Here is a 25,353-nt window from a genome sequence, read left to right on the forward strand (position 1 = left end):
TGCAAAAGGATCTGTGTTGTTTTAGTTTTTGTGCATGAGGGAGAGAGAAGCATACCAGTGACTGACCTGGGTCCCTGCACTGCTGTGTGCTGAGCTCTGGTGTTTACCTGCTGCAGGCTCAGAGGCATGGGCTGGGGAGGGGAGATGGGGAGCTCAGCTTCTCAGCAGGTTCATTTAATTGGGTGCAGATTCTCCATGCAGGTGAGAGAGGCACAGGACTTAGTGCAGCTTTCGGGAGGCTACAGATGTGCGTGGATAAGAAGAGAGCTGCTCTCCTCCTTGCTCCATACGCCGTCACTCTGAGCTGTTCAGGCAGGCTCTTGCGTGCCATTCACATTCAGTGCTAGGCAATTTCTGCTCTCGGTTGGGCGAATACTTAATTCACTGACAAAAGATGTTTCAGCAGGCCCAAAATTGCTCGCAGATTTTACATTGAATTTCCTCACTGCATTCAGTTTTGAAAAATATTGGGATCCTATTCAGAGGATTGAGCAGAAAATGCAGTTTTGGACTCCTACCTCCCTTGCCTGCTCCTTGTTTAGGGGACACCCCTCGGGGATGGGCAACCTTCTCGTTTATGCAAAGAGAATGTGAATACTCAGGCCGCCGCGCAAAGATGGGTGTTCATTTTGGCAAGAATGGCTCTTAGTGGTTTCCTTTTAAAACCTTTGCATTTTCTGTGGCATAGATCTTATTAAGCCAGGTGGATTAATTTTAAATGTGAAGAATAAAGATTCAGCTTGAAGCCTACATGACTCCTTTTTCAGGCAACATCCTCAGCCCTATCCTCTTTTCTGCCTGGAAAGGGTGCTATGCTCAGAGATAGGGGACACCGAGAGGGGTTGTTTCAGTCTCTCCCATGTGTAAGCTATCCACCACACATAAAATGTTTACTTTTAACTCAAATGCATATCAAGGATGATGGTATAGTTATTCCTGGGTTATTCTCCTCCTTTATATTCCAGTGAACATTGAAGTATTGTTTTTAGAAAGCAGAACAGGTCCAAAAGGATTGGACCAGTAGCGTGTCTGGGATACCCGTATCTCAGGAAGATGGGCTCCTCTTGGACATCCCTCACCCTCACTGCTATCCCTGAATCGATACCTTATACAAATGTTAAATGGAATGTTTTGGGGTTGGTTTCTTTTTTTTCCAGCACAGCGAGAGAAGCTAAAGAAAATGACTTCCACTTCAATGTGAATCCTTTCTGTGTTTTTTTTTTCTTTTTTTTTTTTTTCTTCTTTTTCTGCTGTTGTAAGTTGAGCCACAGAGCTGATAAATGTGTTATTTGTGTGGTGCTATTCAAAGCCTTGTGATATCGGGGCCAGGCCATGGCCATGGTATTTAGCCTGGATGTCAAGGTGTGGATCACACCGAGGTGATTGCCAAACACTTTGCGCTGAGACATTTTGAGAGCAACGACATTTCTCTCTGCAGAAAGGCAAGAAAACAAGCCATTCCCCTCTCCCCCTACCACAACGGTTTTTATCTTACACCACCAGAGATGACATACAATTTGATGAATTTCATCCTTTTTTTTTTTTTTTTTTTTTTTATACCCACTTGAACTACTATATAAATATTAATAGCTAAACACATTGCAAACAGGTGGGACCCGTTCTGCCTCTGGAGAGCTGCCACCGCTAAGTGATATCTCAGATGGGGTGACAGAACTTTCCCATGTGGGCGCTGTCTCTCCCTGCCAGCCCTCGGACATGCCTGGAGCTGAGAGCTCTTTGTTTTTTTGGGCTTTTATTCTTTTTATGGTATCACTATAACAGTTTTTCTTGGTCTTTTAACAGCTCATTCAGAAGGGGAAGGGCAGGGAATTAAAAGGCGTTTTTTCATTACCTTTCCTAGTTAGTCGGGTGTTTCAAACAGGGTTCGTTCCCCATGACAGCAAGGAGCCCCTGTTTTGTGTCAGAGGTCAGTGTCTCCAAACATACAACAAAGAAGTACTCCTCTGTGGGCTGTAAGTTAAATTAAGCTTTCTACCACCTTGAGTGCTCCTCTGACCTGCTTTGCAAGTACTGCACAGGAAGTGACTGTGAAGTTCTGCCCTGTGTGCAACTGCACAAGTGATGTCTAAATCGGGGTTTTGTTCCAGTGCCTGAGTGAGCTGGGCTCTTTCAGGTAGGACTTCGAGTAGCAAAGTGAAAGAGGATAGTTGCAAGAAGCTGCAGGTCTAGAAGGAAGCCTGAGAGGTGATAGGGATGGCATGTACAAGGGGAATGCCAGGGTTACCTAGTTACTTTTATTCTATGAATATTTCCTCCAGCTCTTCTTGATTATAGCATTCATCCGACCTTCACAGTGCAATTTAAGAGAAATAATGCATGGAGTTACTTGTCTCAGACAGTTTACCTGCCTTGCATCTCCTTTGTCCCTCCCCTCTCTTGCCCTCCAGCTACCTGTGCCCAGGTAGGACTTGGCTATTGAGACAACAGGGAGAACTGAAGCTCCTCCTGGGCAGTGTGAGGTCAGTCAAGGAGTGAAAGCACATTAATCCCCCTCTACAGGGTCCCTTCGAGAGCTCATGGAGATCCTACAGGATACATCCCATGTGCATAGGGGTGGTGAGCCATGGGTGGCCACTGTGAGCACAAAACAAAAAGAAAAGTAGTTTGTTTTGCTAAAAGTTGTTTTTACCTAGAATATTTTTCATTAAAAAATATATGCCCTTCATGACATTTACTTACTTTTTCCTATTTGAATTGCAGAGACATAAAGCAGCCCCAGCTGTGTTTGGGAGTCTGGGAATCTGGGGCTTGCAGCATAGTGTGCATTGTACTGAGAATAGTTTCAATTGAGATATTTTAACGATTCTTTATTTCCCTTTTTGTAAGAATCCAGAACAGAAGAGAAAAAGAGAAGGGTTTTTTTTTTTTTTTTTTTTTTTTCTCTCCAAATCCCTTACAAAAGCTAAAGATTCATTTTTTCCCCAGGGGCAAGAACAGAAATATTAGTGATGTGCCACTTGTTTGGTGGCACTGTGGCAGGAATGGTACAGGCATGAATCAGGGACTGCTGGCAGAGTCAGCTTCCAATATGTGCAAATAAAAATGCAGACCACATATTACATCTGGGGTCTGAAGATTTACCAAGCTGCCATAAGGCCATAAGTTTGGTTGTTTGCAGTTTTTTGAACCATCTAAACAGGCTGTATGACATGATGCCTCCATTTTTTTATTAATACATTTTTTAAGCTGATTTTAGCTGAGGAGCCTCCAGCATTCCTATTCAATGCTCTGATTAATGAGTGTAAACAATGCTTTTAAGATATTTTTACCTGTGTATAATCAAGCCATCTAGCCACCAGTAACTGCAAATGTCACAGATTTCAATGGTCTCTTTGGGACTTTTAATCTGTTTGCTTTTATAAAGGAGGTGATTTTATTTTTACATTAAGGAAGCATTAGCATCATTAAATGGGCTCCCACTTTATGATAACTGCAAATGTCACATTGATCCAGAAAGATAAGAAAATGTGCTCGTCTTTGGAACAATATCCAAGGCAAGAGCAGGCAACCCACACTATTTGCATTAAAAAACAAATTGTATAAATGCAGAAGATTGATGTGCCATCTGTTCATGTCCTTCATTTTTCTGGCTCCTCTGTGTTGAGATATTTTTATGGAATAGTTACGTTTATTATTTTGAAAATGACTCACAGGTTAAAAAAGTTTACGATGGGCAATATAAGTTGAAAATACTCATTTACAGTACCTCAGGTATAAAAACTGGCATTAAAATTAACTCCCATGCCCACAAGCAAACTACAGTATTCTGCAGTCTGTATTACCTAGCTCCTCGGATCAGAGCAAAGACTTTGCTGGCAACGCTAATAGTCTGTGAGATGGACCCAAAATATCGGACTTGTACATTGCACCTCGCAAATAATGGAAGGGAATGTGAGAAGGGGCAGTGCTCAGGAAAAGCTGAGGGCTTGACTCTGCAGCCTAAGGGTGGATCTTGGGGTGGAACTCGTTTATGACCATGCCATCCGTTTTCAGTGAGACACTGGCATAAGCTCGGATGTGGGGAGCAGTGCTGAATTGCCAACATTTTTGTCAGAAAGCTAAGCCAAAATCCCAGTCAGCACCTGCTGATAAATCCTGCAAACTCCAGAAAGACACCAAGTCTTGCACGCCTCACACCGACCCCTTGCTGTTGCTTTGCTGTCCCTCCGGCCTGCTGCCCGTCTCGTAGTGCCACCCAGCACAGGCTGCTGCAGCGCAGCCAGCAGGCTGCGGGGAGGCCCCACAGGGGAGGTGACCCCCAGCCACAGCCCCCCAGCTCGGGGCAGGATGGTGGTAGGCAGGGAGGGGATGCAGGAGCTGTGCTCCAGCTCCTGATGGCCCCGAGCAGAATCCCGGAGTGGCACAGCCTCTGGGGTGAAGGAGTTCGGGGGCAGGGGGTGTACAAACCTCCAGAAGAACAGGTTGGGAGAAGGGGGTGATGTTGTTAATGCAGGGTCAGGGAAGCCACAAACCCCATGAAACCTCCACTTTGAGCAGGGAGATTAGTGGAGAGCAGAGGAGGGGATTTACAGAATCACAAAATCATCTAGGTTGGAAGAGACCTCCAAGATCACCTAGTCCAACCTCATACCTAACACTAACAAGTCCTCCACTAAACCATATCACTAAGCTCTACATCTAAACATCTTTTAAAGACCTCTAGGGACGGTGACTCAACCACTTCCCTGGGCAGCCCATTCCAATGCCTCACAACCCTCTCAGTAAAGAAGTTCTTCCTAATGTCCAACCTAAACCTCCCCTGGCACAACTTTAGCCCATTCCCCCTCATCCTGTAACCAGGCACATGGGAGAATAGACCAACCCTCACCTCGCTACAGCCTCCTTTAAGGTACCTATAGAGAGCGATAAGGTCGCCCCTGAGCCTCCTCTTCTCCAGGCTGAACAAGCCCTGCTTCCTCAGCCCCTCCTTGTAAGACTTGTTCCCCAGACCCCTCACCAGCTTCATTGTCCTTCTCTGGACTCTCTCGAGCACCTCGATGTCCTTCTTGTAGCGAGGGGCCCAAAACTGAGCACAGTACTCGAGGTGCGGCCTCACCAGAGCCGAGTACAGGGGGACGATCACTACCCTAGCCCTGCTGGCCACACTGCTTCTTATGCAAGCCAGGATGCTGTTGGCCTTCTTGGCCACGTGAGCACACTGCTGGCTCATATTCAGCCAACTATCAACCATCACTCCCAGGTCCTTCTCCGCCTGGCAGCTCCCCAACCACTCATCTCCCAGCCTGTAGCTCTGCTTGGGGTTGTTGCACCCCAGGTGCAGGACCCAGCACTTGGCTTTGTTGAACTTCATACAGTTGACCTCAGCCCATCGGTGCAGCCTATCCAGATCCTCCTGCAGAGCCTTCCTACCCTCGAGCACCTAAATCGGTGTCATCTGCAAACTTACTGAGGGTGCACTTGATCCCCTCATCCAGATCATCGATAAAGATATTAAAGAGGACTGGCCCCAGTACTGAGCCCTGGGGGATGCCACTAGTGACCAGCCTCCAGCTGGATTTGACTTCATTCACCACAACTCTTTGGGCCCGGCTACCCAGCCAGCTTCTAACCCAATGAAGCATACACCAGCCCAAGCCAAGAGCAGCCAGACGTGAACTTTCTGGGGAAGGGCTTTGGCATTCCTCATCATTCAAGTATTTATTGTCATTATTACTATTACTTTCCAATTTATTTTTGGGTAGCAGCTGGCTGAGGTGAGCAGAGCCCAAAGGTGATTCACAGAGCAGAATAGTATTGCAGTAGGCCTTACAAACGTTCACGTGGCAAGGGGAGTCCTAGCTTGTCTGTAGTAAGTCCCAGAACTTGTCCACCCAAACTTGTCCACCAGGGAATGTCCACCCAAAAGCTGAGATGCAAACAATAGTTAAAATGTATGTCAACTACTGTAGCGGATTTTCCCAATGTACTTTTGTTAAAGAAATGTTTTAAGGTACTGTTCTGTAAGTCATGGCTCAAATGGCTTTCTGAAAGAGGATGAGAACAACTGCTTCATATTTAGATGCATTGATCTGTCCCAAATGGCTTGCATGTCATGAAGGGACAACATGCCTTTGGTTTCCTGATTGGACACGCTTTCATTTCTGGCCCCAGTTCTTTGCTGCCTACCTCAGAGGTAGGTTTTACAAAGACAGGACTGTGTGGCACCATGTCCTGTCTCCCCTTTGTGGAGATTGACTGAGCCTCTGCCTGGCTTTGAGTCAGACCTGGCTCTGTAAAGCAAGCTAAACACCCCGAGAATGCTGACACCACATTGCTGGTCACAGGAGCCTTTGGAAAAGGATAAAAATGGGGCAGGAGAGTGTCCCAGCCTCCAGCACTGTGAGGCTCAGAGGTTTCCTGCATGGGGAGAGTCCCACATGTCAACAGAATTGCCCAGTTGCCCTCTGAATCCACTTAGCTTCTAACTTCCCTAGCATCCTGCAGTGAGGAGTTCACAGCTTACTTGTGCTTGGTGTGAAGATTATTATCATTGCTTTGCTGCCTTGGACTCTGTCGCCCATTTGGCTTGTTGGGTACTCTTTCTACCTTCAGTTCTTGGTTTGGAAGAAACAGTGAGCAGTCAGTTTCCTTGAAGGATTTATATTTTCTTTGTTTCTATAGGTTTATCAATCTTTGATAATCTGTTAGTCATCAGTGGGAGCAGATTTCATATCAGAAAAACATGAGTTAGACTCACATTTTTTAAACCCAGCTGAAAATATTATATTGGCCTTGGTGTTGTGCTTGATAGCTCTGGCTGAAATGAAGATATTGTCCTACAGCCTGCATTAGATGGAACCTGGAAGTTTGTGGTCTTTGATGGGAGTCATGGAGGATGAAGTTAAGACTAACAAATCTATTTCTGATTGGCATAAATCCCTAAAAATGAGACAGTATCTTCTCTACTAAACTTATTTCAATATTGGCCAGTTGAAATACTTAAAAATGATTGCAGTACAATAGCAAGACATTCTAAAATCATTTTTGCCCTAAAGTATGCAGTCCAAACATGGCAAAACAGAAAGCAGGAGCACAGACAAGAGATGCACAAGATATGTGCTGAGAAATAAAGCGGAGGCTTGACAACCTGTAATCAGCATGGTTTTACAACCTATGTTCAGAGCTTGGCCTGTCGTGCCACCTGACCGTATCCATCAGGCAGGATTTGGTGAATGTCCATTGCCTCCTGTCTTTTCAACGTGTCTGCGCTACCTTTGAAACTAGGCAAATTTGTCACTGCTTCAGCAAACACTGTATTTTTACCTAGCAGCCAAATCCCATGGATTCCATACTAGCTGTGATTCCAGTAGTTATATTATTTCCTAACAGTTGTCTGAGTTTTTGCCTGTTGGTGGTGATGAGTGTAACTTGTGCTGTGCAGCCGGACATGGGAGCATGGCTGGAGTTGCAGGGCTGCTGTAGGTGAGTTGGATCTGCATCAGCATTGGGTACATATTTCAGTTTGGAAATTTAGCAGTTCCATAGTGGATCTTAAAACATTTATTGCTGAGTGTAATACTTTGGTCTGCCTCACAAAGCTGAGCTTCAGAAATTAAAGGTGAGGCAAAAGAAACCACACTAATTCAGGACAAAGTGATTTTAGTTTTGCCTTTATCTTTTTATAAATACCATTCTAAACAGTAAAGTAAATAAAGCTGTATATTAAACAAGGGAATATACAGCACACGTGGTACCTATTTTTTCTTAAATAGGTAACCCCTGTGCTTAATATTTTACATATTGTGTTAATAAAGAGGCTCACTTTTAAGTTGGAGAAGAAAGAAGCCCATCCTTCTGTTTAGTGAGTCTGATGTTGCTGCTGCCAGATGTATTGTCAGGAGGGTCAGGTGATGGTTTCACAGAGTGAAGAACTTTTTCAAATGACTTGTGTGCTGAGTAAATTCACTTCAAGAAAGACTGGGGGTTTACATTTCACTGTGAGATAGGGACCAGTCTTGATGGAGTCTGCATATCTTAGACTTTTCAAGCAATCTTTATCACCTTGCTCCGGTTAGCTCTCTTCACAAAGTGAGTTCTACCCTATAGATCAATATGCTGTACAGCTAGAAAGAAAATAACATTAAAAAGCTTCAGATGTTTCAACTGATGAAATGAAAGAGAGAGAACAGCTCAGCACTGTACACACTCATCTTCATTCATTGTTTTTCTGTCTTCCTTTCTCTGGGTTTGTTTTTCTCTTTCACAAGAGATTTACGCTGTAAACAGTGCAGAGCAAGGACAGGCTGCTGTGTTCTTCCTAGTGCAGACAGCAGGAAACTGACCTGTGTCTTCACTTGCAGCTGAAGCTCCTAGAGCTGCTACTGCAGTTCAAACAAGGACTATTAATTCCAGGTGCTCCAAAAATAGTTCTAGAAAATCATGATAAAATGGGAGTGGCCAGTTCAAGCAAGATTTTTTGCTGTTATCCATAAACTAAATTGCCACTATGTTCCCACCCTCAATTACTGGATCCTGTTTTCCTAGAATAGGTTACTTCATTTCCATCTGAGCCTTCGGCAAACCCCTGACTTGCTGGTGCAAGTACAACTAAAAGGCATGGGTTTGCTATGAAATGAAAGCAGGGGCCCAATTTCTGTGCAAGTTCATCTTGGTTTGGATTGGACACTGTGTGAAGGCAATGAAGAAGCACCACGTGCAGCCAGTGCTGCTCACACTGCAGGCAGCTGGAAGGTCTGAAGGTGCCAGGGCTTCAGGAGTGTACCAGGCATCTGGACAACCTTTGTTGCCAGTGGGTTAGAGGGCCTGGCTCCTCTTCAATCCTTTTGCAGATCCCCACTGACAAAAGCCACACCAGGAAATTACAGAAAACTAACGAAAGCCAGTGGAGGCAAGCAACCATTTTCTAGGCTGTCCCCTGCATCCTTGTAAAGCGCTCTGTGGTTGATTGTGCATCTTGCCAGATGTCAGACACAAAGCCCGTGACAGATTGCAGATAGTTTTACCCAAAGATTGTCAGTGTAATTTTCACACTTCTTCAGGAGTTTTGGGGGAAAGAAGCATCTACTTCTGTGCCTGCGGCAGTAGGAGAGCTGGCCATTTCATGGTAATTTGGGAGCCTGGTTTCAAGCAAGGCTGAATTCCCAGGTTAGTTTGGTCATCTCCCCCTTTTCCTTTCTGCCTTGGTTTCAGCATCTGTAGAAAGGCTGTGCTGGTGCTGACTCAAGTTTCGAAAGCCTTTCGTATCCCTATAACTGCTATTGTTATGGTAACCCATAGCTCAGTTGTGTATGTTTTGTCCCCTTTCCCTTTGCAAACCTTGATTGAAAGTTCTCAGCGTGTGGCTGGCAGCAGAGTTGTGGCTATATGCAATTGCATCCGGGCGCTTGCTGGCGTGACCTGCCCACCCATCCTCACACGCATTCCTCACTGCCTGCTAGCAAAGGTGCGACAGTGTGGCCCAGCACAAGGGAGATGTGGACAGAAAAAGGGAGATTTATATCCCTGTGAGAATGGCTTGAATTACCACTCAGCAGCTCTGGTGGATGACCTTTGCACCAGGGAAGAGGCTGGTCTACAGTGAGTGCATTTTACTCCCGTTCATAGAAAAACCACATAATATTTTAGCTGTGTTTTGTCACAAAAAAAATAGGTTCCAGAAAGAGAGAGGCCACTAAGCTAGCTGCCTTAGAGAGGGGGAAGGGGGGGAAATTCAGCATTGGTTTATATATTTGTCTGTGGGAAACCTCTAGAGCTTTGCTTTTTGAGATGGCCAGGGTGTGGTGGTACAGGTTTTTTTTTTTTTATTTTTATTTTTATTTTTATTTTTATTTTTATTGTTATTTTTATTTTTATTTTTTTGTAATGGAAACCATTATTTACGCGACACTTAGACCACAATGCTCATTTCACTCATTAACTCAGCAACATTAAGATCACTCTCCAGACAATGGGAGTTAGATATTCAGTGTATTGTTATTGCCATTCCTATGCTGTTTATGCAATGGAAGATGTTTGCATATTACATTTGTCACAGACAAGTATGGGGTATCAGATGTAGTGGTATTATTTTAAAATAGAACTGGAAAATGCAACTAAATATGCTCAGCTGCAGAATGCTTTGGATTTTCTAAACTGAAAATTCCCATAATCTTATAAGAATGTGGTGCAATGTGAAAGCTAATGGCTCAGGGGATTGGTGAAGGGAAACAACATTTCTTAACTCTTGATAAATAACGCAAATCAAACCCAGCTTGATCATGTCTGAAAGTTGCTATTATTCTCAGATTTACTTGTATTTTTGTTTTGGTTTGGTTGTGGTGGGACTATATGAATTCATGATCCAGTTCCCCAAATAAAAAGGTGACTCATCCTGATTTAGAAAAGAAGTCAGAGTTGAAACTGAAGAGCAAATATTTTTAATGCACTGACAGAAAATCAGAGCTTGCTCACCCTCCCCTTAGAACAACTCCCCCTAAATGTGTCTTCCCTGGTGGAAACCTTCCCAGCCTGCAGGACGGGATGGTTGCACTGGAAGGGAAGGCTGCGTTCATTTGCAGCCTGGAAGTGCTTGCAAAACATTTGCTGCACCTTTGGCACGAGGGGGAGTGTTGTTAACCTCTGGGGAGTAGCTGGATGGGAACCTGGAGAGACGGGAAGCTGGGGGAGAGCAATCCCAGGCTGCTCCAAGTCATTGTAGCAAATTCTGAGCTCGTTCATCTGGAGGGCCATGTTGCGCTTCGTGGGGCCTGGTTTTGAGAAATTACATTTTATATGTTTTAATGAAGAGAATGATGAATTTTAAAAGTCTGAGGAGGAGCAGTGGAAGGGCATATAAAAATCCTTAAGTCTGCAAATGGAGCAGGTAATGCTAAAAGACAGTTGAGGTAAAATATACTGCAGTTTGGTTCTGCTATGTAAAATAAGCTTTTGATTTATGGAGTGTCAAAAATGTAGATTTCTACGCCTTTCACGATGAATTTTTTTGGCAAATTTTTGGATGAAAATGATTATGGGAAAAATGTTCAGAATATAATTATGGCTTTGCTGAAGAATTAAGGGCTCTTTAAAGACATTTTCTGCTTGTATCTGCCATTACTGCTGTCAGAGTGCCTCACTGAACTACTGGGTGGCCCCAGCTGCTCTGTATATTTTACCCCCACCCCTCCTCCAGGGAGTAAAAGCACCATTTGGCCCAATGCTTGCTAGAAATGAACTGATTCCACTGCAGACTCCATGCAATACATGCTGAGATGATTAAATAAGGACTATAAACTGTTGTAATAAAAGATCATGATTTGGAAGTAGGGATAATCATCTTTGGTTTGTGGTAGGACAGCACCTACAGGGTCCTGGCCCGTAACACCAATAAAAAATGATAATACAGAACATCATTCTTGTGCCTTTGCTGCTTTTGGGAGGCAAAGTCCAGCTGAAAGCATTTTGAATGCTGGTTATTTGAATGAAAGTATTTTTATTTCTAGTTTCTGCAATTAGAACAGTGAAATTTGAGTGGGAACATTTTTCTACCAGAGAAAAGCTTAGCCTACAATTTAGTCTCAATTTGTTTGGTTAGAAGAGCTGAAAAACAAGACTGCAGGGGCATTCCCTGGTCAGTAACCTCACGGTGACCTGTTTGTGGTGCGTCTGTTTTCGAGCCCTTGGCCTCCCTCTCCCAAGAGTACGGTGGAGCCACTCAAAGGACTTGCTGTTTGTCTCCTCTGCTTTGGACTCTGAGGAAGGAGGAACCTCACTCCACTTGTGAAACCCACGCCAGCCTCACCTGAAGGCCCCCTCCTGGTTGCTCCCTCTGGGGGTCTGGGTTCGGTCTTGGTGAATCCCATCTCTTCCAATCTGACCTTCCTTAGGGTATTGTGTTAGTAACAGCAGTTCGTTTCAAACAGCCATGTCACTGTTGTCAGAAATTTGTCTGCAGTTTTCACGGAGGCCAAGGATGAATTAATAGGAACCATAAAGTAGGAACCATTAGAGTTTGCATGCTTAACTCTTCCTGGAGGCTATTGTGAGAGAAAATCCCAGGCTAGACAGGAACGGATCAGCACTGCCTCTGCGAGGTGTGGGAGCGGGGAATGGTTGTAATTCAGTCCGTGTGCAGTATCTGGAAAGAGTTTATGTCCAGCGAGTCACTTATTCTTATCTTGCTGTGGTATGTAAAGATTAAAGATATTAATTAACACTTCCCTCAGCACTACATAAGGTCTGCATTATGGTGTGCATCTACAGCGTGGGCTTTTGAAGGAGAAGACTTAGTGATCAACAGGGATCATCCCTAGTCTTCATTCTTTGTCAGTCAGAGGGGTTTTTTGCTTTATACAGTATGTACAGATAAGGGTCCGATCCCGACCTGGTCTAAATCCATGCAGCGTGATTCCAGCGAACCCACTGCAGCTTACACAAGCCCAGGAGCTGGTCCTGTGCACTCCTTAGATGCTCTGAGCACAGGGTGCTGGCTGTCTTCAAAGCTGCATTCTCCTCCTGCCATTAGAGGTACTATAATTAAGCTTCTGCCATAGTTTGCTGCCCTTTTCTACACATACACCCTCCTACATCTTCTGGAGGAATGTTCCCTTAGCAAAACAGTTTGCATGTCAATTGCTGATACAACATTGTGTTCTCAATGCCATGAGGTTATATTAGCACTTATATTTGTGTTCACAAGGGTTGCTTGCATACATAAAGCATGCAAGTGTTTCAGAATCAAGGCCATAGTATGCAGTGTTACTGGGCAATAATCTTATGATGTAACCATAAACCTCGATTGTCTGTTTAATATCTCAGATGTTTCAATTTGCATTTCGTTAAAACTTGGCAAAAGGTTATCAGCTCAGATCCAAAATTCTCACAAAAATTGTTCTAATATGTAAAGTAAGTTTTGATTTATGGAGTGACAAAAATGTAAATTTCTAAGCATTTCAGTTTATTTTTTTGCCAAACTTTAGACTAAAATGACTTTTTTAAAGTGAAATGATTCTGGGTATAGTTATTTTCATGACTGTGGAGTAAAAGCAGTTGAAGGTTTTAATTTAACTGCATTTAGAAATAATTGTTATAAGAGCCTTGCTTCCCAGGAAGTGAATAAAGTGTCTCTACTGATCACATTGAGGGGGACTTGTATAGGGAGAAAATGGTATTATTTTTGCAGGGAACCTGAGTGTGAAATCATCTATAAATACATTTAATATTACTAAATATATGTATACATATTTCTCTTGATCTCCTCATGAAAGTTGTTTACTCATTTCAGAGGAGTTCTGTATTATGAAATATGACCAATCATTTATGTAACATTTCATATAAGAGCACATTAAAATATGTAATGTTTCAGAACAGACTGATTTTTGCAATAGCAAACCTTTGACCATTGAGGAAAAGATTAATTTCATGTTGTGTTTACTGCTGGAATCTCACTGAAATTAGCAAAGTCATCCAGTGTATATAAATGGATACATTTCATAGAAGAAATATGTAAAAGCAGGCTGCCTTTGACAGCATAAAAATTTGAACACTGGGCTAGTCTCAGGTTTCTATGAGTAGTTTGGAGAATGAAGAAGAGTGTAAACACCTCACAAAGAGTAAACACCTCACAGTTTAAATTCAATTCTCAGCTTTTTCTTTAAGATGCACAGAAGCATGATATTTCTCTCATAAATCCCTACTTTGTTGTTGTTTTATACATAAAACAGGCAATGGGGTCTCCCGTGTTTAATCATTTTAATTAAAAGTGTGAATTTTGCCAGTTGCATCAGCTGGTCTATGATTTTCTATGGAAGGATTTCTGCTGTGAAATTGGTTTTAAATCTGGTTACCTTTTAGTATTTGAAATCCTGGGAAAGTGTTTGGATTTGAAGAGAAAAAACATAACCCACTAACTTTGCTTTTAATAGTGGAAGGATATTATTTAAATTTGATATTTTCCAGCAAGTCTTCTGAAATGTTCATGGGGTGGGGTGCAAGGAACCGAACCTTACTCAGTGTACTTGTAGGCACAACTTCCCTAGATAAAGCTTGAAATATCTCATGCGAGAAATGTCAGCATTTCCAAATTCTTTTCCCCCTGCAAAACAAATAATAAAATAAAATTAAAAAAAAAAAAAAAAGAAAAGAAAAGAAACAGAAAAGGAACATTTTCACACAGCAGGGAAAGGATTCTGAGGAGTTTTGAATGGGAAATGTCAAAACAGAAAGTGTAACTGTTTCAGTTTTGCATTTCTTTTCATTTTGATTCAAGATGGGATTTTTTCATTTTGATTATCTCCATCATGGAGTGAAAGGCCTTTGTCAAAACTGCCATTTTCACATGAAAAAGTTTCAAGTTCTGAAAATCACCTTCTTGCGGTGGGAAATCTTATTGACTGAGGGAGTGGGACCAGCCCTAACGTGAGACTGAGCTGTGCGCAGCCACTGTGAGCCAGCCTCACGTCAGGGCCTCAAGACCATGCTGGCCAGCCACGCCAGCTCAGCTTCTCGACTTGGGCAGCCTCCTGAGAGAGGTTTTGTGTGAGCCCCCTGACTTTATGGGACTAGCTGCCTTGGAGCAGCTGTCAGGTGTTGTCAGGTGGCCAGGTTTCCCCACGGTGCCTTGAAGGGGATGAGGGCAAGGAGAGGAAGTGGAGCAAGAGAAGACACGTGGCCCTGAGGTGTCCTCAGCTGCAGGCCCTCTCAGAGGTGGATGGATGAGCAAGGCTGGGGCATTATGTCCATGTGCCAGATGTGGTCCCTATCCTGTCTCCATACATCCTCCCAATGGAAAAGGTCCAGGATGAAAAATCCTTGGATGAAGGCTCTCACAGACTCACACGTCTGAAATGGTAGGAGCTGTCTTGATGCTTTTGGGGTTTGATGCTTTCATAGATTTCAGCCAGGAAGAAGCTGGGAGTGAAGGACAAACCTGTGGGCTCTTCCCTGTACAGTACTCCTTCGGAGATGCCAGTATCTGAGGTCTGAAGGGTACTCTGGTTGTGACCACTAGGTGAGAGAGTGCTTCTGAATAGGAGACCCCAGAAGGATTATTCCTTCTTGCTTTCACCAGTAAGATTGTTCCTTCTTCAGGTCTTTTAAAGCACATGCTTCTCCCAGAGAGAGGGAAGGTAGGTCATCAGGAATCCAATTTCCTTGCTGTGCAAATGTTGAGAATAAGACAGGTCCCTACAAACCTTAAATACCCAGAAGTTACTACAATAAATAACCTTGCAAAACCCCAATCCTTTCATTATTTGTGTGTTTAATGCCTCATTGATCTCACCAGGATGAGTGATGTGATTTTAACAAAATATGAGTGCGATTTGCAGGATACTCAGGAAGTTCAACTTTTAGTGACAGAAACCACACCAAGAATTTTTTGTATACAAGAGAAAAAAACAAAACAGAAACCCCTTAACTTCAAACTCTACTCAATCCTCAATCTCCTGCTCCCCCTCCCCCCAGTAAATGAACTCTTTTTAACTTTTTCTTATTGCATTGTTGATACTGCAGACAAACCTGTTACTGTATGTACTTTTTTGCTCTGATCTGCTACGTATATATATATATTTTTAAATAAACATTTTTATATTTATTTATTTTACCTAAATACGTATACACATACTTAAAAGTACAAATCTACTGTTCTTTCAATTGCCTTTACTTACAACAGAGGGAAAACACAACTTCGACTTTTTTAAATGCTTACTTAAATGCTTAATTTTTACTTTGGAGAGTGTGTGTCTGAAATCTGATTCTAGCTGCTAATTTTGCAGAGCTTTCATCCTCGCAGAGAGAATCTGAGTTTGGCAGGTCTCAGGAGTGTCTCCACATAGGCTGTATTTATGCGGTTGCAATCATACCTAGGGAATCTCAGTCTAAACAATATCACCATCATAATTCAGCTCCCAAGCCCGTGCCTGTTAACAGTCTGGGAGCCTTACCTCCTCTTTAATCCATTGATTACGCTTGATAATGCTCCTGCTTACAACTGTCCAAGCTGAGAATCCTGAGCAGACATCTTTGCCTACTATCCAGCCATGCCTTTATCAGTCCTTGGTTCACGTGGCACACCAAATTACTCTTCGCATTAGCATAAACAAAAGAAATGCAGTTTATGAACCATTAGTACGTTTACCTATATTTGTGTTAATTATAAGTACACCATACCCAAGTACTGATACAACTTTATTCTATAGAAGCCTTCAAGTAAAACAGTATTTATTGTGAAAGATGATTGCAGTTTCAATAACAACTCTTTCTTATTACTTAAAAACATATATTTAGCTAGATACCATGAACACTAAGTTTAGTTCACTTGGCAGCACTTTAACCAATGCTTTTATAATCTTTGTATTTAAAATCCCAAATAAGCCATAATTCACTGGCCATGCTGAGCAGTGACTGTATGTATCCTATGTTTTAGAATAAAAGTATAAAATTACAGAGATATGATCAATTATTTAAAAAATGTAAATGTAGTGAAATGGTGTAGAAGAGAACCACATTGGTCTTCATTACTCTGAAAACAGAAATTGCTAGGAAGCAGGGAAAAAAGCGATCTGTAAAGAAATGGTTCCTGGGGAGAAATGGCTTTTCTGCAAATGGCACTGAGTGAATTCAAAAGAAAGTGGCTAACAAGGCATTTCCTAATAACAAGCCAAGGGTGTTTCATACCCTTTCATCTTTAAAATTACAAATGTAAAGTAAATGTACTCTGTTTTATCAAGGATTACTCACTGGAGCTCATGTTTTTCTTTGGGACTGAGCAGTGCGTAGTACAGTGCGTTGCCTGAGAGCCCTTCACTGCTGCCAGTGGATGTCTGGCACACTGTGTGGTGCTGGGGAACAGTGGGCATCCACTTGTACAAGAGCCTTTCTTTCACCCTCACCTAGGATATTCTCCTACAGCCAAGAGTTGGGAGCAGTTTGCGACAATCTGATGAAAAGACAACTCTGTGTTTTTTGGTTTCTTTCTTCCTATGGGAAGGAGAGAACCTGTAAAAGCCTTTTGAAAGAGCCCTTCTTTGCATTCCTTTAAAAAAGGGGGTTTTGCAGATGGTGCTCACAGGATGGACAGCCCCTTGGATTCAAGTGGGAGGTGGGGCAGGTTGTCTGTATGCTGGCAATGCCCCATGTGTGCTGCTGGCTGGGGGTGGCAGGAGGGGAGCAGAACTTTCTGCTCTGCTGGCACCGCAGGGTCCTTTAATGCATCTCCTCCTTGTCCTGCCCAGGGCAGCTCATTCTGGAGCAGGATGGAAAGGTCCTGCCTCCACTGAGGAGGGATAAACTCCCTCCTTTTAACACTTAATTAGGGATAAACTCTCCCATGGGGCATTTGATCTGGATTTGTATATTCTGACAGCATGGAGCGTTGGTGAAACTTTTTGTAAATTGTCTTGCTATGAATTTATAGCATTCATTGCAGCATATGGAATAAACCAAGGCTTTCTTCTAAAAGAGAAATACTTAACAATGGCAAAATAGGAGGAGACGCACATGTGGCCAACTGATAAATGTATAGCTTTATAAAAATGTAAAGTTTTGAAATTTTGGTTAACACAGTGAGAATTTAGAATACCATGAACAATTATAGATGATCCATTGAGGCCTGGTTGCAGGAATGAGCTAATATTTCAATATTTTGGACTTGGGGTGGTGGTTTTGTTTTGTTTGTTTGTTTGTTTGTTTTTTAATTTCCAAGATGCACAACATAAAAATAAACTGAAAAGTGGCGCTACCTAGTGGATGAGGAAACAAACTGGATACCATACTGATCACTGAAGGACAACATTGTCTTTGTCCCTTATTCTTCAGCTTCCTGCCTGTAAAGCAGCATAAAATTACTGACCTCCAAAGGAGCTGGGGATGTCTTGGGGGAAGTGACCACTCAAGATGAAGGCCTTTGGGAAACAGTGCCCCAGGGCTGGTCTTCTGCATACATTTCCCTTGACCTTGGTGATTGATGGTGGTGGGGTTTTTCTTTTTTTTCTTCTTCCTTTTTTTTTTTTTTAATGTTGTTTTGATTCAGTTTGTTGGCTGATTTGTTAAGAATATGAGATTGCTTTGTAACGTTTTGTTTATTTTTACCCCATTCAAAGGCAGTGGAAGCTGTTGGCTGTCCTCAGCCAAGTAGGTTGAAGCAGTGCAGGTCTCGAGGATAATTAATTGCATACAAGTTCTAGGCATAGATGTGGTTGATTAGAGAAGAAAGGCTCTGTCAGTTTTGGTGGAGGGGAAGGATGTGGCATGAATACACGTGTTACCAGGCATCAGAGGACAAACGTGTCTGAAGAAGTTGTGCCACTGGCAGCACCTGACTAGTAGCTCACAGCCCTGTGAGCTCAGGCTTCGTCATTTCCAGCGCTGTTGGAAATGCCTGGTAATTTTTCTCAGCGTGCACGTTTCCTGTCACTTTGCTGTCCAAAGGGGTGGTTCTGCTGTCCATTGCAGTCCCACCTTCCCACTCCCACCCTTGTCATGGGGACAGCACCAATATGTGTGCTGTAGCACAGCTGAGAGACTTTCTGTGTCCAAAACAGGATCGTTTTGGCCAGGTTAGTCTGTAGCTTGATCAGATCCTGGATCTAGTGCCTGACACAGCTGTGTCAGTGTTGGTGCTGGCGCAGGGGATGGACAGGAACCTGTACCGAAATGGGATTGTACCTTTCGGTACCTTCATGAAACCAGTCCCTGGGACTTTCAGTGAGCTGTTTATTTGTTGGGCAGTTGTCCTGGCTTCATTTCTCCTCCCATTTCAGGTAAACCATCAAGGTAAACTATTATCAGGAAAGCCGCCCTGTATCGTTGTTGCAAGCCTTTTGAGTGAACAGCAGCAGTTTTGCACTTGTGAATTTTCTTCCATTCCTCTGAACTATATTCTAATTCGGAGTTTTTCATCTTTCTGTTTAACAGGAAAGATGCCTGGTCTAAAAATATAGAATATGGCTCCAGATCCCTGTTCTGAGAACAGCTGGTCACGTTCAAAATGATTGCCTAAAGAAAATAGCAAATTTGAAAAGAAATGTGAATTTCTGAATGATGGCAAGTGGCAGGCAGGCCTGAGGTAAGGCAGCCAATTCCTGGATGACTCCAGTGCCAGTGAGAGCGCCAGCACTTTTGCCTTCCCTCTTTCGCTGCAGAACTGGTGCTAAGGTTTCACTTTCGCGTGCAACCATTCCCCAAATGGTTAGTGCTGGAAATAACAGCCCAGTTCCAACGATGACACAGGTGACATTTTCAAAATCAAAAACTGGGACAGTTCTGTAGTGACATTTTTAGGGTCCCAAAATATCACTGCAAAAGACGAACGTATGCTTAAAAAAACATGCTGATGTCACTACTGCCAGTGTCTGCTTCAACTCTGATACATGCTTACTTCCCTGAGCGCACGGTTTCTTCCAGTTGCTTTAATTCTATGTAAATTGTGTCATGAAACACTGAAAGTGCTGTTAACGTTCATTCTGGTCTTGTCTGAATCACGAGGCTGAACCAATTTAACTCAAATTAGTTCAGTAAACCAGTGGAACAAGCATATAGAGTCTCCTGGATTGCTTAAACTCATTATCTTTTAGCCCATACGTTTGATAAGTCTGTGATAGCTGCCCACAATGCCGGTTTTAAACGTCATATTGGCATTTATGCCTGGGGCTGCCCAGGTAGGAAATGGCACACCTCGTCACACTGCTGGGCTGCCCGAGCGGTCCCTTCTCAGCTCCTTCTCAGCTGCCCTGTTTGGAGGGGCTGTGTGCTGCTGGCTGCTCTCTGCAAACACAAAATGACTTCTGCTCACTCCGGGGCACTGCCTTGAGTGAGTGTTTTGCAGTTAGGAAGGAATGAAGTGTTTTGGGGTTTACATTGAAAGTGGAAAAACTTGTAGACCTCTGATGTGCTGAAAGAGGCTCCTGGGATGCTGAGCTGTCATACAGGACAACAGCGGTCTTGCTAAAACTAGAGTCAGTGGTCCTTTTATTTTATCAGTTAGAAACCAAAATAGTGTTGCACACAAACTCACAGATCCCACTAATTAGAAGTGGAGCTTTTTGTGTCTGCCATCAAAATACAGTAAATCCTGGAGGTTCTGCAAGGAGTACAGAGTTTGGGGTGAGGTGTCAGAAGGAAGCAGGGCTGGATGAGGTATTTCTGCTAATGAAATACAAAACACATTCTCCTCAGAGATGTCAAGGCTTCCTATGAGCTGAGATAATTGACTCACTATAACAACTTTGTGACAAAGGCGGATTTATACCGATTTGCAGATAACCTCTGAGCTGAAGACGGCGGGCATGGCATGAGGCACGTGGTGGGGATGGGACCGGGCATGGTGGAGGAGCCCACACTGCTCCGTGATATGCTAGGAGGAGCTGCAAGGCTCTCCGGAGCCAGCAAACATACCGTATTAATTTGTCCAGACCCCTGAGCTTAAGGACAACTGCTTATAGTGCTTTACAATGCTAAGTGTACACAACGAAAGGTGACAGGTACACAGAAGTAAATTGTAGGCATCTTAAACGTATCGGCTCTACCCCTCATTACAAAATGGCTTTTCTGCTGATGGATATTTCCTACAGTGTTTGTCAAACAGTAGGTTCATGGCTTAGTCAGGGACAAAGTTATTAAGGACATAAAACGCCATCTGGATGATGCTAATAAACATAAAACCTAACCTTCAGATACACTGCTGCAGTGACCAGACTGTGCCAGACCAGATTACCCTTTGTTTGTGTTAAAATGTGAGCCCTGTACTAACCCTCTTGGCTGCCCAACCTCATATGTTTTACTCTGGAAACCTAAAATGTGGTTATTCCAATGAGACAACCAAGTGACCTGTCCCTGGCATCTTACTGGAACACGGTCTTGAACAGGCTGGTTTCCTAGTAGAGTTTCTTTTTTAGTTTCCAAACAGTTGGTGGTTGGTTTTAAACTTTTATTTAGGATTTTTGTTTCTCAGTTTAGTTGGCAGTTCATGTGGCGAGGAAAAAAAATTAAAACCCTCCTGCACACTGAAAAAAAAAAAAAAAACACAAACCTATCCTATAAATTCTTTTTGGATTTTGTTTTGTTTTGTTTTTTCAAGAAAATGATGGGATTTTCCATTCAAAATGTATTCTGTGCTGTTGTAATGACCCAGCTATCGTTTTACTCCCGGCACCTCTTAGAGAGTGTATTGCTGTAAGGTACACAAGAAGGCCATGCGAGCCTAACCCTAAGCTACCCAACATTAAAAGATGTCTTTCCTCTGGAATTTGATCTTCTGTCTGTGACAGGATGTGGTTTGTCAAATGAATCCGCGCTTAACACTGGCACTTGCCACTAAGAGCCAGTCTGTGCAGGCAGACATTGCATTGGCTTTGCAGTTCCTCATTCTAGATATCCCAGCCTTGTGGATAGCAGGTGAGAGGTGCTGATGAGGGCAGCCCTCCTGGTGCCCCCACAGCACTGGCCTCTCTGAGGCTGGGAGGCCCAGCTCGGGAGACACCAGCTCCAGATGCACGGTGCTGTGCTCTCCTGTGCTCATGGCCAGGACCCCTGCACCCTGCAATCTCCCCCTTGTCAGCAGCAGCAAGATAAATATCGGCTGCTTCACCAGCCTGGGCTGATTTGAGCAGACCTCTAGACAAATGCAGATTCATGTGTTATTCAGTGCTATGAGGCTGCGAGGAAGATGCACACATTAAGGTGTCCAAATCTGGTGCCAGAACTAGTCAGATGCTTCCCAAATGAGCATGCACATGTGTGAGAATGAAAATGTTACACTTAAAAAGGACAGAAAGTGAAGTTTGCTGTCTAACCAGAGGCTTCTTCATGCTGTCAGGCTGATTTTCAGCCTTGTGTATGGGATGTTAAAACACGCAGGACAATTGCAAAGTGTCCATAAGCCAAGCCTTTTGGAAAAAGTCATGGTTCCCAATGTACCCAGCAAGCTTCCCAGCAGTTGAGTGGCTAAATAAGCTTGCCACTGTCACTTGTTACTTGTCAGATAGTATTTTTTTGGGGGGTTAAACATGCAACACTCTGAGCCATTCTAATCAAATTGCAAGGCAAGCAGCAGCAAAAGTTTGACCGCTTGGCAGCATCACTGTGTATCCACAGTAAGTCTGGCCTGGGGAGACGGCAGCTCTTGGCACTTCTTTCTCCCCTTTCTCTGTATATGCTTAGTATTACAAAAGTGTTCTCTACAGGAGCAAAGGGCATTTCCCCTGAGCCTGCAACAGTCACAGGGATAGCTCTAGGAGCAGGAGTGCGAGCAGCTGACTCTATGAACTGGTGTTAATGCTAATTATCCTTCTGCACCTGAGCACCTCTGTCACAACCATCCTTTAATGCTCACTCCAGCCTATACTTTAGCTATGTAAGTTTAAAAGTGCCCCCTTCCTTCACCCCTGAGGTGTCAGCTGCAGGAGGTCTGCTCTGCCTTGCTTGGCTAAGAGTGCTGCCCTGACATGAGCACCCTCACCTCCCCGGGGCAGATCAGTGTGGCTGTGGGTCCTCGGTCACTGCCCTAGGTCCCGGACATGCCCGCTGCCCCCAGGATAGCCCAGTCTCATAGGAAAGAATGAACAGAGAGTTTAAAGCAAGAGTGTTGGTGCTTCAGCTCAGAGCGTGGGTTTCCACCTGGGCTTGTTCTCAGCTCCCTACCACCCCCAGCATGAGATGGGCTCCTCAGTGCCCTGCAGCAGCTCAGGCCAGGCCAGAGCAATGTCTGCATGGAAAACACTTCGCTTCTCCTCCTCTGGCCCCTCTGCCCTGTCCCCTACAACCTGCACTTGGAATATGGCTTTTTGCATACTTCTGGTCAGAGAATTGACGTGCAAATAACGTGAAAATGTGAAAACTAAAGCAAATCCTATGCATGAAGTTTTAATACGAGTAAGTCATTTGTAAAAATTCTCATTTGTCTGAAGCCATTATGGGTGTATGACAGTCAAAGAAAGGTATCATCTCTGGTTTTCATCCAATATATCCTTTGGCTCAGACCTTGTCTTCCTTTTCAAGTGTGTATTGCCTTTAGTTGTCTCCATGTGTAGAGGATTTTGCTTCAGGAGGAATAAAGTAGCAATTTTTGCAAACAAAAAAAAAAAAATCTTCCTTATGAAAATCAGTTGCAATTTAATAATTCATGGAGTAATATTCAGAACAAGAAACATCAGAATAGAACTTAACTAAATATTCACAGTTTGGGAATATCCATGTTTACTTGCTAATGCTTTTTGAAAAATACGAGCCCAAATATAGGAAATCTGTGCTATTATTCATTACAATTAAATGGGCTTTGGTTCTCAGAGACTCCCACTAAAATCTGCACTCTGGTGAACAAGTCTGTACTAGATTATTTAGTGTCTGCTATTAATAAATATTTCATTGTGGTGATGGAAAATATTTCTTTTTCTTTGTGATACAAGCCCATTTTTTGCATCCTGAAGAATTTTTAAGGCTTTTTTTTTTTTTTTTTTTTCCCTGGGATGGGACTTTCATGTGCAGGCAGTCACTGAACTGCTTTAGCGGCTTGTATTGGGGTTAGTTGGCTGGTGTGTGTTTGCAGCTGTGTGGTAGGCAGGGGAAGGAAGTGGAAGAAGTGATAAGAGTCCAAATAATGCTTCGGAAACCGCCTCCACTTCAGAGGCACTGAGATGCTGCTGAATTCAGTCAAAGCTCCTGACCTTAAACCAGGATTTCAAATGGAGAGGCCTTTTCAGTCAATGGTCTTTTTAAGGCCAATGGAAAACAAGTGAGTTTTCCAAAAGCCATTTTTCAATGGAAATGTTTCTTTGCCAGAGATACCATGAGTAATCACTTCCTGCCACCAGAACGGGATTGTATTGTGTGTCAGGGGAGTGAGGTGAAGGGGGAAACCTGTACGAAACATTTTCATGTTTCACCATAGATCCTTGGGAAAGCAAGAAAATTTCTGTGAAAAACATCTTCCTCACCACCCTCCTCCCCATTTTTGTAAAAATATCTTTGGGAGATAAAGAGACAGGAAATTCAGGGAAGAAGGAGCAGGCAATGGGTTTCCTGGCCACACCAGCTTCCTGGCTCCAGGAGCAAGAAGTCTGCTGTCCTGAAGGACTTGCTGACTTTCCCATGCTTGTTTGACTCTATGACTTCAATGGGCTATGTGGATCCAGGGGTTCTTTCTGTGCCACAAGCATCAAGGCAAATGCTGAGGTGATCATGTGTGGTCTTTTCTGGTCTCCTAAGGTAGCTTCTCAAGAAAGTTTCTCCAGCTCTGCGCAGCCCCTTCCATTGATACCTTTACAGGAGCTGTGCATGGGAGTCAGACTCATCCCTGGATGATAGTCCAACACTCATTGAATGTGTTGGAAATTTTCTGTTCTCTTCAAAAAGAGCAAGAGCAAGCCCACCTCAGGCAGCTGGCTGAGATGCCCACTCCCTCTGAGGAATCAATTTTCATGTTACTTGTTTGTTTGTTTGTTTGTTTGTTTGTTTTAAAAAAAAAAAAAAAAACAGACCACTGAGAGTCAAACTAGCAACTCCAGGCTAGCTGTGCTCAGAGTGCAGCACTGCCAGAAGATGCAGGGAGGGAGAACACAGATAGAGGGAAACAAAACACATCCCCCAGCTTCTCACGGCTGAGCTGTCCAAAGCAGCATTGCCTGGTCCCTTCCCTGCCTTGGTCTGCATTGCTTCCTCAGTGTTTAAGCGCCTGGCACAGGCTGAAGAATGTCATTTATCTGCGTACTTTGTGGGGTGTGTTTATGGTGGAGGCATGTGCTGAGGGGCTAAGGGCACTTAGTTCAGGAGTTTGTGGAAAAGATGATGATAGTTCCAAAATCTAAAGGTTGCTGGTGTTTTTTAATTCCTCCATTACTTCAGGCAATTGATTCCATTTTCTAGCTGAAGAAGAAGGCTTTTTATGTTGAGCGAACCTTATTCCAATGTCCTTTCATTAGTTATATTCATTAATGAACAATCTCCCCTCCCTTCTTAGCACCTCCTATGTGCCCACAGTGTAGTGGCCATTATGTCCCTATACCAAAATCACACACCCTTAACTGTTTTTAATAATCTGCGTGTGGTCTGTCTGTCTGTTCTGTCTGTCTGGCACAAATTTCCGAGGCTATTAAAAAGGAAAAATAGCATTGGCTCCTGTCAGTGAGACGAGGGAAGATTTTCAAGGTCAAATCCTGCAGCAAACTGCTTTCTTTCACAAATGTGAGAGACTTGTAAGGACCCCATTCACGTGATAAATATTTATGATTCAGGAAGAGGAATTCAAGAGCAAGCGAAATCTTCTGACGCTGACTATCGTGGGAATTTTTGCGGAAAAGGACATGAACAAAATTAAGGGGAAAACCTTCAGCAATTTTAATCATTTCAATTGCATTTTCTCAGCAATTTACTTTTCACTTGGGAAAAATCCTTTTCCACTGG

Source organism: Aythya marila, assembly GCF_965140915.1.
Source record: "Aythya marila genome assembly, chromosome: 6".
NCBI classification, from domain to species: Eukaryota; Metazoa; Chordata; class Aves; order Anseriformes; family Anatidae; genus Aythya; species Aythya marila.